At 53.6% G+C, this 15721-nt stretch overlaps 1 long non-coding RNA gene across 1 annotated transcript in view; it reads left to right on the forward strand.

Moving 5' to 3' along the window:
• Positions 1-227: 227 nt before the first annotated feature.
• Positions 228-15721, forward strand: part of LOC129510458 (uncharacterized) — a 40194-nt gene continuing 24700 nt past the window's right edge. Inside the window, exon 1 of the long non-coding RNA XR_008664604.1 lies at positions 228-369. This is a non-coding gene — a long non-coding RNA (uncharacterized LOC129510458). The remainder of the gene's footprint in view (positions 370-15721) is intronic.

Below are 15721 nucleotides of genomic sequence, written 5' to 3' on the forward strand. Positions count from 1 at the left end.
ACACACACACACACACACACACACACACACACACACACAGACACGGCGAAGAGGGGAGTTTGATCTTGTCTCATTGGCGTCTCGGGCCTGAAAGGAAAATCGTTTGGGTAAACAGCCAAGCTTCCAGGCTTAACGCCCGGCTCCCGCCCCCGCCCCTCCGCCCCCTCCCGCCTCCCCCACTCCCCTTCAACCCCACCCGCCACCCGCACTCCGCTCCGCCGCCGGGCCCCGAGCGAGCTCCGCGCGCCCGGGCGGGAGCCGAGGGCTCCCCGGGTTCAAAGGGCGGCGCAGCCCCGAGGGAATGCCCTCCTCGCTGTGCCCCGGGGGGCAGAAGCGGACTGCAGGGCGGTGGGACCGGCCTGGGCCACGGTAGGAACCGCGAAACCTCCCGCTTCCCTAGGTAGGGAGAGCTGGCCCCGGGGGAGGGCGCCGGGGAGATCCGAGCCCGGAGGGACCTTGCGCCAGGACCCAGCCGAGGGCCGAGGCCGAGCCTGGGCCGCGCGCTGCGCCTCGGCGCTCCGCCACGGCCCCCGCGGGGCAGCCTGGCCCCCCGGGCTGTCACAGGCGTGTGTTCGTGTGTGGCACGACCGCGGGCGGGCGCCGTGAGCCTCTGCGGGCCGCGCTGCGCTCCGCACCCCTTGGGCGATCACCGGGCCCCCACCTCCCTCCGAGCGGCCTCCAGGAAAAACCTTTAATCAGATATTAAGCGTTTTCCGAAGTTTGATTCATTCCAAAGGACAGTTCTTCAGCTAACTGGCTGTAAACATGATTAATAGTCATTAACATGCAAAAATGGAAAAAAAAAACCCTCTGTGGTGTTTGAAAGGATATGGGTCTCTCTCTAGCTCACTCTCAAACCTGGAGAGAACACTGAAATAGGAAAATATCCTGATCAGATTATTAGACCTGATTCTACAGTGGTTCCCCTCCCCCCTTTCACTAATGAAATTCCTCTCTCTTCTCCCTTTCTGTCTCCTGTTCTCGCTCTCTTTCTCCTTCTCCCAGTCTCAATCTCGCTCTAATCCAGGAGTCATTAGCAACACCCTCTGGCTACATGTTTTGCATCAGTGAAACATTGTGACACAGTTGTAATACAAACTCTGCCGCCTTGCACTGCATCTTGCGGTAGGAAGTGTAATAGCAATAAAAATCATTTTTCATCTCCCGGCATTATTCGGTGAAAAAAAAAAAACCCAGAAAATCTGAATGTGAGAAGAGGAGGGGTGGAGGAGAGAGAAATGAAGGGAGGTAAAGAAGAAGGGAGCGAAGGAGAGAGGAAGAAAGAGGGGCAAACCTTTCTAATTTAGAGACTCCCCTTCTCCAAACCGTAGGCAGGTAGATTCAAGTATTTCATGTTCTAATGCTCTACTTTCTTCTTTTTGGGTCCGTGTTCCTCACTGTTTTCCCTCAGTGGATCCCAGGACCCTCCCAGCAACTGCCTCTTAGCTCCCAAGATCTCTCAGCAGCTTCCTTCTCCCCAAGGTAGCATTCCTCCAGGCAAAGAAAACCTCTAGACTCCTCAGCTAGCCAGGGTGAGGGATCCTCAGTCAGGTCCTGCTAAGAAATGGGGGCCTCTTTCCTGTATGGTCTATTAAGAATCTTTCCTAGCCTGGTGGAGAAGGGACAAATAATCAGAAAACCAAGTTGGGTTTTTTGTTTGTTTGTTTTTGTTTTTTGTTTCCTGGCACAGCCCTGTAGGTTTTGAGCAAGGGTGGGGGGCTCTCTGAGAGTTTCTGAATCTGCAATGAGGAGTGTTGGTTACTGGGACGAAGGAGCACTCCCTCCATCAAAAACCATTCTGTGAATTTAGCGAGGGCAAAGATTCAAAAAAGAGTCTATACGTTGGGTTTGCTCAAGCAGGAAAATGCAGAGGCTTATACATTAGCACATATATACACTCTTCCCAATGTCCATGGTTCCCAGTTCAGTCATCATTATACGTGGGATCCACTGAGATCCTTAAAACAAAACCAAAAACAAACTTGTAGTTAAAGATACATTAGAAAAAGGACTATGCCCTGTCCCTCCCCCCCCAAAAAAAAACAAAGAAACGACACAAATTCCCCCAGGACCACAAGGTAGATGTTCTGCTTTTAACACCATGTCTGGAATCTTCACAGAAATAAAACTTGTTTTGTGAAATTTGTTTTTACCTGTAACATCTCTCTCTGGGATGGTGCACTTTGAAGACAAATTGAAGCAAAGATTCACCGTATAAGTGAATTAATTTTTCTGTATATATATTTTTTTTAGTTATGAGGGCTTGAGAGTGGGGCAAACCTCTCAGGTTGCCAACTGGATGAGATAGGGTCCCATGCAGTTGTAATTTGTACCCCTGGCGGTTGCTGCTTTCACCTGCCGACAGGTGCATATATTTAGGGGCTGCATTGTGTGGTGATTTTGTCAGCAGAGCCGAAGGCTGTGGGGTACTGAGGTTTAGGCTGGCCACTGGCATGGCATGGCAGGGCAGAGACACTCTAACGTCTGACTGACCAGAATGACGGAATTTGGGTGGAATGGTAATTGGATAGAGATGACTTCATAGGTCTCATTCGAAATATTTGCATCGGCCTCAGCTGGGTGGCCCGAACTCTGCAGCCCGAACCCAGGGCCTCCAAGAAGACGTCGCTCATTTATTCTATCTTTCCTAGCAAAGCAGCGTCACAGCTTAGACTTGGTGAAACTGTACCTATATATTTTCTCTTCCTCCTGCTCTTTTCCCTTCATCCCGGTGCAGACATCCTGCGATACGTCGGTCGCAGAGAATGGGTTTTAACCGATTGGAAGAAGGCCTGTGCATTTGGGCTTCTCTAAAGGTTCTGACGAAGGGAAAAGTCCGGTGACGGTCAAGTTAGGCTGCAGGAGGCCGGGAGCACGGCCGTGCAATTCCGGTTTCCGCAGCGAGGTGGCGCTCCAGGGCACGGCAGCGCACCAGCCGGCGGCCGCCGAGCGCGCCGGCCGCGTTCCCGCAGCGAGGCAGGGGCCGCCGGGCCGGTGCACGCGGGCTTCCTCTCGCCTCCGCACCCGGGGTCGGAGAGCGCCCGGAGCCTCCGGGCCAATCGGCCCGCAGGGTGGGCGAAGGTCTAAGGCCACGACCCGGGTCGGGGGGAGGCTGGCGGCGGCGGGGAACCACGACCCGCCGAGGCCGGCGCGCACTCCCGGCGCTGGGGCTCCGGGGCTCCGGGGCTCCGCGAAGTTCGCGGTCGCGGTGGGACCCGGGCGGGGCCGACGCGAGGTGCGGGGACCTCCGGGCCTCCGGGACCCGCGCGCCGGGCTTCGGCCTCTGCCCAGGTGGGGGAGGCCAGACCCCGACACGCCAGGGAGTCGCCCAGCCCCTCCGCCCCAAGGTCGGGAGACTTCGCTGCTTCTTTCTTTTTTTCTTGTTTTAAGAAACAAATAAATAAATAAGGGAAAGGAAATCTTATGCACTTGATCTTGCTTTGTCCTCCAAACTGGCAGTTCTCCTGTTTGCTTGGTTTTTCTTTTTCTTTCCCGTATTTTTCCTGTCCTTCCCTGCTCATTCTTTACTTTTCCCCCCTCCCTTTCTTTTTTCTTTTTTTTCCTTTTTCTTTCTTTCTTCCCCCCCCCCTACTTCTAAGAGACAGGTCTGTGTGAGTGGGTGGGAGAAGGAGAGAGAGCAAGGGGGTGGCACCGCCCTAGAGACCCAGCATTGGCAAACGGCAGCAAAATTGAAGAGGAAACTATTTTGATTTATTGAACACACTTCCATCCTTGCGATTTCGTTTCCACACTTCTGCCTTCCGTGGGTATCTAACAAGCTCTAGGTCAACGATGACGGGCAGGGAGTGCCTTCCACCAGGCCACACTCAACCTGTGGTCGTGGGGGCCCTTTGAAACCATTTTTGAAACGACAGAAGTAATAATAGGAATAGTCAAAATGAGCAGCATTCCCATTCTGTATGAATTTCCTCACGGGTTTGCAGCCCGGCTCTGGGCAGCGGGAGCACAGTGAGCAGCGCTTCAGTTAGGCTGGGCCCTCTTTCCAGCAGTTGGTACCATCGGAACGCCTTGACCAGTGAGCCACCACCCTCTGCAGCGGCCTTGGGCACCCGGCCTGGATGGTGGCAGCCGCTGGGAAGCTTTGCTGAGCCAGCACCCCACCGCCTACTCCCTACCAGCTGCACTTCTTTTAGCCGGTATTTCTGGCCACCTCACATTCCTTGAAGTTTTGTAGTATAAATGCAGGAATTTTCAGCCCAATTTAGAAGTCTACAGAAACTCAGAGGGTCAGGTCATTAGGAATGTTAACGTAGCGACCAAGAATTATAAACATGATCTGAAAGTCTCTTCCAATTCATTTCTTCAAGTATTTATTTGAGTTAAGTGATGAAAAGTGACAGTTGTGAAATAGACAGCTTTTAAAAGTAATGAAGTCAGATGAGGCTTTAACCTGTCGATTGCTATAAATCAACTTTGAAAAAGACGAATGAAGAATATTATTTGGGCGCCCAACATTTGCTGTGCGGGTAGGGGGTCCTGGAGTTGGCCTGCGAGAACCTGGGACTGGAGGTACCCCCAAAGGCCTTGCGCCAGGAGCATGGCCCTAGGGTGATGGAGCCAGCCTGAGACCCGCACTGTCTGAAGTGACATTTTGTTGGGGGTGGGTCCTCATTTCTGCTGAGACTTCCACTGTGGATTTGGGACATCCTAGTATGTCTGCGCAGGTAACCCAGCCTTCACTACAGTTGGAAATTCAGGGAACTGAATGCCACCATGTAAATGGGCCCTTAGCCTGGGTCCCCAGACGGCTGAGGGTGTCCGCCTTTTTCCTCCAGTCTGGCGGGGAAGGGACAGGGCTGAATGACGCAGATTGACCTTACTAACTCTGGAAATGATGGTGGCAGAGGTAGGGGCTGGGGGGAAGTGAGGAAGATGAACAGGAAATCATCTTTCCCTGAGGTTCTGGGTGTGTGTGTGTGGGGGTGGCGTTTGGCTCTCCATGACCTCAAATGGTCCTAATCTGGGAGGAAACTTAATGAAGGAGGGGAACCGGGAAACTTAATGAAGGAGGTCTCCAAATGGGGAAAGAGGATCTCAATTCTGCATCTGCCCCAGTCAGAATCCAGATAGGGTTTCTGGAGGATGAACTGGTGGGGTGCTTTAAAATAAATTTTACAGGCTTTCTTGTAGATCTCATTTCCCCTCAACTGCAATTTTCATCATAGCTGGACTTGGGGCATGGCCCCCTTCCCAGTGACTTCAACCCGGTGTCCCCATCCCATCCCAAATCTGAGCAGGAGGACACGCGCCCCACCCCCCCTCCTCGGTGTCTGGCCTTCTCGGTCTGCCGTCTCTCTTTCCCTCAAGGCTTCCAAAGGTGGGGAGGGTACAGAGGTTTTCTCCTCTCTCCTTTGCCGCCCTCCCTCGTTGCTTGTTGGACAAGTTGGTCGTTCAGCTGGAGCACCAGCAACAGGTCCCGGTACACTTCCTTCCTTGACTTTTCCAACCGTTGGTCTCTCCATCCTCATTTCTGTGTCACTTGGGAGGATCAATAGCACTTGTGACCCTCCTCCCTCTTGACCACCGCGAACAATCCACGGAGGGCGAGGAGGCTGCGCCCGCGTCTTTGGGCAAATGCCCGGCTGGGTGGCTTTAGGGATGGTCTGTGGCCCCGAATTCAGGTAACTTGAAATTCCCAGACTCTTGACTCTTTGCTGCAACGCAAAGGACCCTCTGAGGATGAGACCGAGGAGAAAGGGGGGGGGCAGTGAAGTGAACCACGCCCTCCCTTGGGGCAGCCCCTAGCTTTTTGGGGGGCTAGCTGGGCAGGTGGCCCCATTCGAACCCCCACCCCCACCCCCGGCCTGCGACACCTCTTCCGGGCGGAGGGGCCTGTTGCGGACCTCGGACAACATCCCCTCGCCCTTCAGGTCGGATTTCCCTCCCCTGGAGACTCAAACGTGGGAAGGGAGGCTCCCGCCCTATCTGCGCCCAACCGCCCTCCGGGTCAGTTGGGGCTGGAACCTGCGCGCCCGGACTCCGCAGTAGGCTGCGCGGCCACCGCCCCCGCCCGCCCCGCCGGCGCCAGGGTGCCCGGAGTCCCAGGCTGGGGCGCCGAGGGCGCGGGGGCCTCCAGGAACCGCCTGGATGGAGGTTGGGGAGGAGGGACTGCAACTTCCAGCTTCCGGCGGGGCGGGGGGAAAACTCCTAGGAGGAGGCCGGTGGAAACTCCTCCTTCACTCCGCCCCGAGGCAGCCGGGACTCGGCTAGCAGCGCGTCTCCGCCCGCCCGAGCGTTTCCATAAATCAGGCCGCTGGCAGGCTGCTAATTAGCTCAGGCCGAAAAGAATAGGAAGAGGGAGAGTCCAGTAGTGCTGGGTGGGGTGGGGGTGGGAGCGCAGTAGGTGGGAGATCAGAATTTCCCCGGGACCTGCGGGCGACTGCCTGGGGCACCTCCGCAGCTACCCGCGGAGGCCACTGCAGATCACTTTCCCCCAGCCGGGGCCTCCAAGCTGGGGCCTCCGGATCACACGCCTCTCTCACTGCGCGCACCCGGGTGTTGGACCTGGCCCGCCCACCCACGCCGAGGCCCCCTCTCCCACTTGCTGAGCAAGCCCGGCGTTAATTAACTCTCCCCTTCCCCCTTGCAATATCGGAAGACTTTAAAAACTCATCTCCAAGTGTTTCCTCCTTAAGCCTGAAGCCTGCGCTTGGAACAACCGCCAGGAAGAGGGAGCTGGGTCTGGAAGGAGGGTCAGTCACCTCAAGGCTTTGGGGTAACAGGGCTCCCCCAGGGATTGCGAGTTGTGGGATGGGACGCTGTAACCCTCCTCCTGCTCCCCCAGTGAAAAGGCAAGACGGGGCAATCACGATCAGAAATAACACTTAAAGTTGGATTATTGATTTCCATGTAAATCCGGAGCAAAGAACGCGGCGAGTGAGAGTGATTTCTGTTTATTTTCTGTTCCACCCCCACCCTGCTCCCAGCCCGCCGGGCTCTGCGCCCCTCCCAGTCCTCTCCGCCCTCTGCGGGGAAGGGACTCTGCGATGACATCACCGCGGAGACCCGCGGCCTCCCCGCCCCCGGCCCCGGGACCCCGAAGCGGAGATTGACAGGTGTCGCTCGCAAGGACAATGCCTTCCAGGTGTCACCGTCACAGTCTCATCCCTCGTAACCTGCCCTCCCTGCCCCCTTCCCTTCCAACTCTCCTATCCACCCCACCCCCCTCTTTTTCTCCTGCGAGGGAAGCGCTCTCCTCCTCCCCCAGCTCCGCGCATCTGGGCACCCGGCTCCAGGTCCAGAGATGCGGGCAGTGGGCCGGCACCCAGGGGCAGGAGTGGCGGAGATTCCGCCTGCTGTCTGCCGCAGGGCGGCTGGGGATCCCAGAGCGCCGGGGAGGGTCCAAGCCCAGCAGTGGCACAGAGGGAACGTGCGTGTATTTGTAAAGGAACCAGCGCGGTCTCTGGATTTCCTGCCTCCGCTCTCCACCCGCAACCCCCCCCCCACACACACACACGTATATAACAGACGCTAAAATAATCCTGCCATCTGGCAAATCCCGAATTTGGCGACCAAGCTCCGAAAGCAACGGCGAGGTGTCATCTCAGGAGTAGGTGGCTGGTCCTGCCCGGGTCCCCGGAGCCGGGCCAAGGGCGCGGAGCTCTGCCCGCACCTGCCCCCACCTCGGCCGGACCCCCCATCCTTGCCTTGACCCTGCCGACTTTGTGGAGCATTCCTCCCTCCCGTTCTGGGCAGCGGCTCTGGGGGAGTCGGGAATGGGAGTGCAGGAGTTAGGGGGCTTCCGCCCTAGTTTCCACCAATACTGCTCAATGAGCTAAAACCCAAAATCGGCTTCATTATGTAACACTGAATGTAATTTATAGCTGGGCGGCCTGTCGGCGGCGATTTAGATCATTTGGTGCTAAGGATCACACTTATCAGATTTCTTCAAAGCCGATGGGGGTTTTCTTCTTTCTTTTCTTTTTTTTTTCTTTTCTTTCTTTCTTCTTTTTCTTTCCTTCTTTCTTTTCTTTTTTCTTCTTTCTTTCTTTTTTTCTTTCTTTCTTTCTTCTTTCTTTCTTTTTTTTAAGGAGGGCATTTGTGCTAAATTGCTCAGTGCTGGTGTGATAACTGTCAAAAGTTTGACATCAAAGGAGCTAATATTATTCAGTTACCAGAGAAGCTGTCTGTCTAAATAAGAATATCTTAATTACTGCATCACAAAGGTAGGAAAGGGGTCGGATCTGAAAAGGGGAGAGGCATTCAGCCGCTCCTTTTGATGCGCTATCTATATTAGACCGATGCGCCGCTCCTAATCAGGCCTAGTCCGATTTCCTTTCCTCTCCTCATCGGTCCTCTGAACTTTATAACTATATGTAAACACGTTGTCAGTGGGGACCTAATCTTCTCGGGTTCTTATTAGAAGAAATTTCCATCCTCTCTCGTTCTAGATTAGGCAGTGGAGTCCGCTCCGTCAATGAAGGGACTAAGGTTTCGTGGACAATAATGTGGCAATTGTTGATGGTTTGTGACCCATAAAATGTGAAGGTGACTGTTCTGGCTTTGGTATGTAATTATGCAAAACACTTTCCATAAAGACTTGCCATTCGATCTAATGGCAGTCCCTGCGGTCTATTTCAAAAAGGGAGGGTCTATGTACAGAGAGAGAAAAGTAACATTTGTTTTAACACAGGTTTTATGGGGGGGATGGATAAATACAAACACGTCGCAACGCCGCCCAAAGTATTTTTTGGAGTCAAATTAAAATAATTACGAAGGGGTTTAATAAGTTAATCATAGCAACACAGCCCATCCAAACACAGAGGGGGGGGGTTCAGGCTATAGCCCACCACCTTACCGACCTGGAACTGTACTTGAGGGCAGCAGTTCACCTCCTGCTTGTGCAGCAGTGGGGTGCGACTGTGTTTCAGCTCAGTCCACCTGGGTGACCGCCTGGTATCTGAAGCCCCAGTCGGGGGCTGAGATTGGGGGAGGGGTGGGCGATGCCATCGACCCCAAAATCTTGTCTAGAATTATTTGGCAGAGAGCATATTAACAAAGCAGCCCTCTCCCAAGAAGCTCCCTCCTTTCCCTCTGGTGCCCCCAATGTACCAGGACTTAAGGATCCTCAGAAAGGCAGGTAGGAGGGAGTGAGGGGGCTGGAGGCAGTGCCTGAAGGATGTGGGTGAGACGTGTAAACCCTTGAGCCCACGCTCAAAGACATCAGCAGCGGGGCAGAGTCCCAGCTGCTAAAGCACCTTTGCAAGGCACCTGAGGTCTTGTTTTGTGCGCATGTGTGGTTTCAAAAATAATCATAATAATAATGTAAGGAATTTAAAAAGGCCTGAGGAGGAAAGGTGGAATGAGGAGGGTCATCACAGATCCCCACCCAGCTCTGGCCACTGGTTAAAAGCGTTTCCCTGTCACTTCAAGGGCCCCCATCTCGCCTGGATCAGTGCCCCACCACCACCCGGAACCGCTCTGCATTCGGCTCTGCGGCCTCGTGGCCCGCCACGCAGTGACACTGCAGTGTGAGCCCAGCAGACTCGGGCGACAGGGGATTTTTCAAGGGGGAAATGATGATTAAAAGAGAGAATCATCTAAATATCAAAGTGACACATGGGAGACCTGGAAAAAAATATTTAAGCTAATGAAAAGCAAATAAAGAAGGAGGCACTTAGGCTGGGAAATTAAATATTATGTTTAAGATGGTGCTTTTGTGCAGGCTTGAAGATTTCCGATTCATGTACACATAATAAACACTCAGGTTTGTCATCTGGAGGTGCAAATCTGAAAGATATTCCAACAAATGAAGTGCTGGCAGAGAGAGGAATAAAGAGATCGGCGCCTGTCAGGGGTCAGGCAGCCTGAGATTGCTTCTAGAGATCTTTTGAAAATTTCACACGATTGAAGGCTTAGGGGCTTCACTGCGCTCGCATTTCAAACTCAGATCAGTGGGATCACAATCAAAAATAGAGGTCTGGAAAATTTTGATGCAAAGATGGCCACGGGCTGCAGGGCTTCGCTCACGAGCTCTCTCTCTCTCTCTCTCTCTCTTTTTCTTTCCAAGACAGATACTCTGACATGGCTGTGATCCTTTGGATGACAGAGTTGTCAGAAAAGAAAGAGAAAATTGCATCTTGTCTTATAACTTCCTTTTAGTCAAAAGGAATTTAGGATCTTATTTCCAATAAAAGAGGGAAAAAATTATTCTTTTCTGGCCAGCAAAGGACCATAGCTCAAGAATTTGGGATTTCATAATTAATGATCTACTCCTGGACATTTTGGTTTAGCTCTCCTCTTCATTTGTCTGGCTTATTAAGATGGTTTCTTATTTAGTGTGTGTTCCTGCATTACACTGAAATTTCTTACCACCGTCAATTGTATGCAAGATCAGGTGTGCAGATGTGAGTATACACTTACACTTATATGTATGCACACACAACTTAAATCGCTAAACCCGGAGATTGGCCTGGCTGCCTCTTATTTCGTGGGAGTTAATGCTCACTCATATTTTGCCCACCCTCCAAGATGTCAGCACTTTCTGGTTCAAACAGGACACAGAAAAATCAATTGTCTCTGTGATTGATCCACCAGGGGAAAGAAAATAAAAGGACCTGGGCGGGTGTGTGTGTGTGTGGGGGGGGCTTCTATGAGTACAAATCAAACTAAGGAACTCTGTGATGGTACCAGGCTCAGTAGAGGCAAAAAAGCAGATTCGACAGCTAGACTGGAGAACACATTTTCAACAACCAGAAGCAATGCCATATATGCCAAAACAGGAACCATCTCAAATTAGTTTCTACTGGTTCCTCAAACTTTAGGAAGAGTAAAATGAGGGCTAATTTATCATCTCTTTACCAATTTTCATTTCTAGCTGTCTGGCTTAGACAAATAGCAAGGCATTTGGAGGAAATAATCTGAATCATAGTTGGGTTTCATTAACTCTGAGGCCAAGATGAGCAAAAGTCAGATTCTTAAGAAGTTCCCTTAAGTGCGCAAATTATGAGATCTCTCCTGAGTGGGGACCCCACAGTGCAGAAGAGGCCAATAGGAAGAAGGGCTCCTGTTTCCGGAGTTATTGATGCAAACCGTAAATAATGTGTGTTCTTTAACAGGTGAGCAGAAATGGAAAAGTTTGAGAGTTGCACTATCTGGTTTTATAAGTTCAAATCCTTGACTCCTCCGGCGCCTGCCATTTGGGGCAGCGGCTGCGAGCGCCCCAGATTTGAGGTGTGGGGGGAGGACCCCACAGGCCACGAGGCGGTGGGACAGGCCTGATGTGTTGCGCAGAGAGGGAGAACTTCTGCCGCTGGTGTCCTGGGTTTGGTGATTCTGGACGGAAGGCGGGGAAGAGTGGAGTGTGCGTGCCCCTCAAGTCCCATATTTAGAGCTCTCGCAGACACCCAAGTGGCAAATTCCGGCCGCAGAACTGCCTGCCCAGGAGGCTTTAGAAAGAGCGGCCCTAGGTCTGCAGGGAGGCCTCTACCCTCAAAATATGCTTCTCTCCATCCCCAACCCCCTCCTGCAGAAGCACAGTACAGGAATAGAGAGCAGGTTCCAAGTATAAGTTTTTTAAAAACTGGAGCAGAGATGCAAACGAAGGGAAGCTTTCTCTTTACAGAAGGGCCACCCACAGGGCCCTCAGTCTCGCTCTCTCTCTGTCTCCCATCAAGGACCAAGCCTCCCAGCTGGGCTTTAAAAGCAAGGTTTAGTGCAGTGAATACTACCGGGCCTTGCCTGGCACCCCCGGGAAGCGCTTGGAATGAAAAGGGGCCAGCGGGATAACCAGAGGAAGCGGGGAGAGCCAGGAAGGGACCCTAGGCCGAAGGGGGTGCTCTGCTTCCCGGTTCGGGAGCCGCGCCCGGGCCCCAGCAGGGAGGCGGCGCCTGCGGGCCAGGGTTCTGCTGACATCGATGCCACCGCCGGGGTACTGAGCGCCCGGGATTTCCCCTCCGCCAGGCCGGAGAGGGATTCCAGGCTCCTCGGGTGGAATGTGGGAGGTCTTGGGGGTAATCCTCCCTGCAAAATACGGAGCTGGCAGTAGCCTCTGTTAAAAAAAAGAAAAGAAAAGAAAAGAAAGACAGGAAAGAAAAGAAAAAAGAAAAAGAAACACCAATAGGGAAGCGCTCTGGAGGGCTGCCCACTTGGCCAGCAACGGAGGGCTCGGAGCAAGAGTGGAGGTGAAATCTAGGAGACTCGGACCCCCCCAGGGACTGGCGCTGAATGAACCTTCCGCAACCACTTTACCGGCAACTCCAGGGGCGGGGGCAAAGGTGACAACTCCAAATCACAGGCCGCCGGTGACCTCTGGTTATACTGATGGGTCCTCGTTTCCTACCGTCGCCAGCCCCCGGGAGTTGAGGACACGCGAGTAACCTTACTTTCGCTGTCCCATTCTCGGCTTTCAATAACAACAACAAAAAAAAGAAAGAAAGAAAGAAAGAAAGAAAGAAAGAAAGAAAGAAAGAAAGAAAGAAAGAAAGAAAGAAAGAAAGAAAGAAGAAAGAAAGAAAAGAAAAGAAAAAAGAAAAAAGATGAAAGAAAGAAAGAGAAAGAAAGAAAGAAAGAAAGAAAGAAAGAAAGAAAGAAAGAAAGAAAAGAAAGAAAGTCGGGCCCCAGCGGAGAATTTTAAACTGGAGGTCAGAGGCTTCAGGGGGCTGGGGAGAAACTCGCGCCTCTAGGTTTTAAAGCAAACAAAGCCGAAGACGCCCCAAACGCCTCTGGCCGCCCCTGGGCCAGAGCCCTGAGTCCAGCGCAGTGCCGGCGCCGCGCACCCGGCTCCAGGATCCTCTCGGGCTAGCCCCTGGGATGGGCTCCGCGCGCCTCGGCCTGGCCACCTCGGGTCAGGAGACCCCGCGTGCACCCCTCTTTGCAGCTGCTGAACCTCTCCGGCCAGGCTGGCTCCGGGGGCGCCGCGCAGGTCAAGGAAGGCTGGGGCTCAGGTGGAGGACTCAGACACACCGGCGGCGGGGCGGCCACGGCCAGACCCCTGTCCCAACGTCTAGACGCGCGCTCTGCCCTCTCCAGCAGCAAAGCACTAAAACGGCCCCGGGTCTAGCGAGGGCTAATAGGGAGAAGCGGAGCCACCGGAAGCCTCTTCCCGCTCCTTACCACCGGCGCGGAAAACTGAGCATTTCCAGCGTTGGAAACCTCGCGTGGCTGCTGGGGGGCAGGGGGTGGGGGCGCCCCGCGGGGTCCGCGAGAAAGCGCTCGTGGCCGTCTTGGCCTTTCCTAAAATGATGTTTTAAACATCATGAAACTAAAAACACCGAGCCAGGCAACGCGTTTCCTTCCGTTTTAATACTACATAAATAAAATGCGATTTTAAGCCACCTGACTCTCACACTTCGAGGGAGCCAATGTTCATTTTACCTGTATTTAAATGATTGCCTAGGCTGACTTTTGAGGGGTTCTCCCCCTCCTCCCTCCCTCCCTCCAGATTTTAACACAGGGAATATAGTCATGATTCACCACTATCCAGAGAGAGCAGCTCTTTCCGGCCTCCCCCCAACACCTTGCCTCGTTTTTTTGTGGATATTGTTAATTTCATGGAGCCGGTATTTAAAGTTTAGCAAGAAATGCACGTGCCATGACACGAATGACCAGTGTTCTGCTATCTCCAATGAACTCCAAGTGCAGCGCAGTAGGAACAAACCCGACCTTTTCTTGGGTGCCTGCAGACGGTGCTACACGGGACTTAGTGGTCACCATCTCCCGGTAGGAGGCTCCTTGACCTGAGCCGAGCCGTGTGCCCATGCACGCCCAGGTGGCCACGTTCCTGGGCGGCTTTGCCACCGGGGACTTAAGACTCTGTTCCTTGGAGGCAACAGCTGGAGCGGTGGAAGGAACCGCGAGGAACTTGGGGCAATCTTTTTGACGCCACGTCCAGTTTTTAGGATCTTGTGCCAATTTCTCAGTGTGTTTCTGTCCAGATAGACTAAGCTCTTTGGAGTTAATTAACCCGAGGTCCAGCCACCATTAATGGAAAGCGAAGAAAAGACGGAAAGAGGAGGAATTTGTAAGAGGAGCGGGGAATTAAAAAAAAAAAAAGTAACGCGCGTTTAGCCACATTCCTTTGCACTGGTCGGTCACAGTTAGTTACCGACTTTCCAGCTGCGAGGCCGGTGTGCGCCATTTACCGTAATTGAATTGCTGTTATAACACCTTTCAGGGGGATAGCAAAGCGCTTCAAAAAAGTTGTGTGTGCGGCCTGTGACTGCCTGTCTTCTTCCTGCCGTCGCCAGCCGCCCACCAGGCAGTTGCCCCGGTGGCACTGGGGGCATAGAGCTGGACTCGTCCCCGGGCGCAGTCGGAGGAACCTGACCCCTGGCGAATCGGTCCCCGGCAGTGGACGTCCCTAAACCGGCCCGGCGCCCCGAGTAGGCTGCAACTCGAAGCTGCGACTGAATAAGGGATGAGGTTAGGACCTGGAACTGCAGAAACTGGGAAAGTCAGTATGTGGCCGGGAGTGAACGCGGCGTTCCGCAGGCCTTTGCCCTCGCTGTGCTACTGGAGGTGGATTCTCTGTGCTCCCTGCTGCCCTGCCCTAGCTGGAGGTGGTTGGGCAGCGCCACCTCCCCCTCCTCCATCCTCCAGGCTCCGCCCCGGCCTCTCTGGGGACCTACTCGCCCCGAGGAGATAGGAAAGTTTCCTGCCAAGGGGCTAGGAGCCAAAGGTTGGGGCCTGATGCTGAGCTGCCCTGTCGTGGGCTTCCCCCCACCCCACTCAGATTCTGATCAAGCTCCCTGGCCTCGGATTTCTGCCCTGCGGTTTGGGGCAGAACTCTGCAGCCAGCAAGATTCATCATCTCCATCTCTCCTGCAGCCTCTGGCCTTTCCTGGGCCTCTGGAAGCTTCATTCACCCCTCTCACCCTTGGACGCATCTCCCTTATCCTGCAGCAGTGTCCTAGCTGTGACCACAAGGCCAACACTTTTCGCTGGAACCACTCACTCCACGCTGGCCCCTCTCGCGGGCTGCACACAGCTTTCTAGGCACAAAGAGCAAAATTTATAATTATAGGACACCCCCAACACTGCCCCCCCCAGCCAGGATCGCCTGGCCCTCAGCGCATGCTCACTGGTTGAGGTGGCCAGAAGAGCCACAGGTTGAAAGAAGTGGGGGAGAGGGCAGGGGAATCTCCCTACCTCCAACACCTCCCCCCAGTAAGATCCCCACGACTAATTTAAAGACCAGGAAAAGGGGAAGGCAAGGAGTACAGGCTGGAATATGTCTCACAGGCCCTGGGAGGTGACCAGAGCATACTGGGCCTGGAGGGCACCTCTGACCTGATCATTCTCAATCTCAGACGTACAGGGTCAGAAGGCTCCTCTCTCCATCCAGTGCAGTGTGGGGCAGAAATCAGGCTCCAAAGAACTACCCAGGGGAGGTTGAGGCTGAAACCAGAGACAGAAGAGGCGAGAAGGAGCAAAGGCTTCTGTGAAGGAGGAACTGCTGTGGGGTTTGGTACTCTGCAGCCAGGCTAGAAAGCCATATGCAGTTTGTTTGGGACTCACCAAACCTGTGTGTGTGGGAGCTTCCGCAAAGATGGGGTCATGAGAGGACTTGGAGAGGTGGAATTTGGCATCCACCACACGCATCCATGTGACTCCAATTGAACTTTTCTTTTCCTGAGAGATCTTCGGCCTCCTTCCGGGCTTGCTAGGCTTAACATGTCTTTGGAACCAAAAAGTCTATTGCTCTTGGAGACATCCAGCAAGGTGAACGATCATGCACACTGTGGTCCTGAGAGGAGAGGGG

The sequence above is a fragment of the Nyctereutes procyonoides genome, unplaced genomic scaffold, assembly GCF_905146905.1.
Source record: "Nyctereutes procyonoides isolate TBG_1078 unplaced genomic scaffold, NYPRO_anot_genome, whole genome shotgun sequence".
Taxonomy (NCBI): Eukaryota; Metazoa; Chordata; class Mammalia; order Carnivora; family Canidae; genus Nyctereutes; species Nyctereutes procyonoides.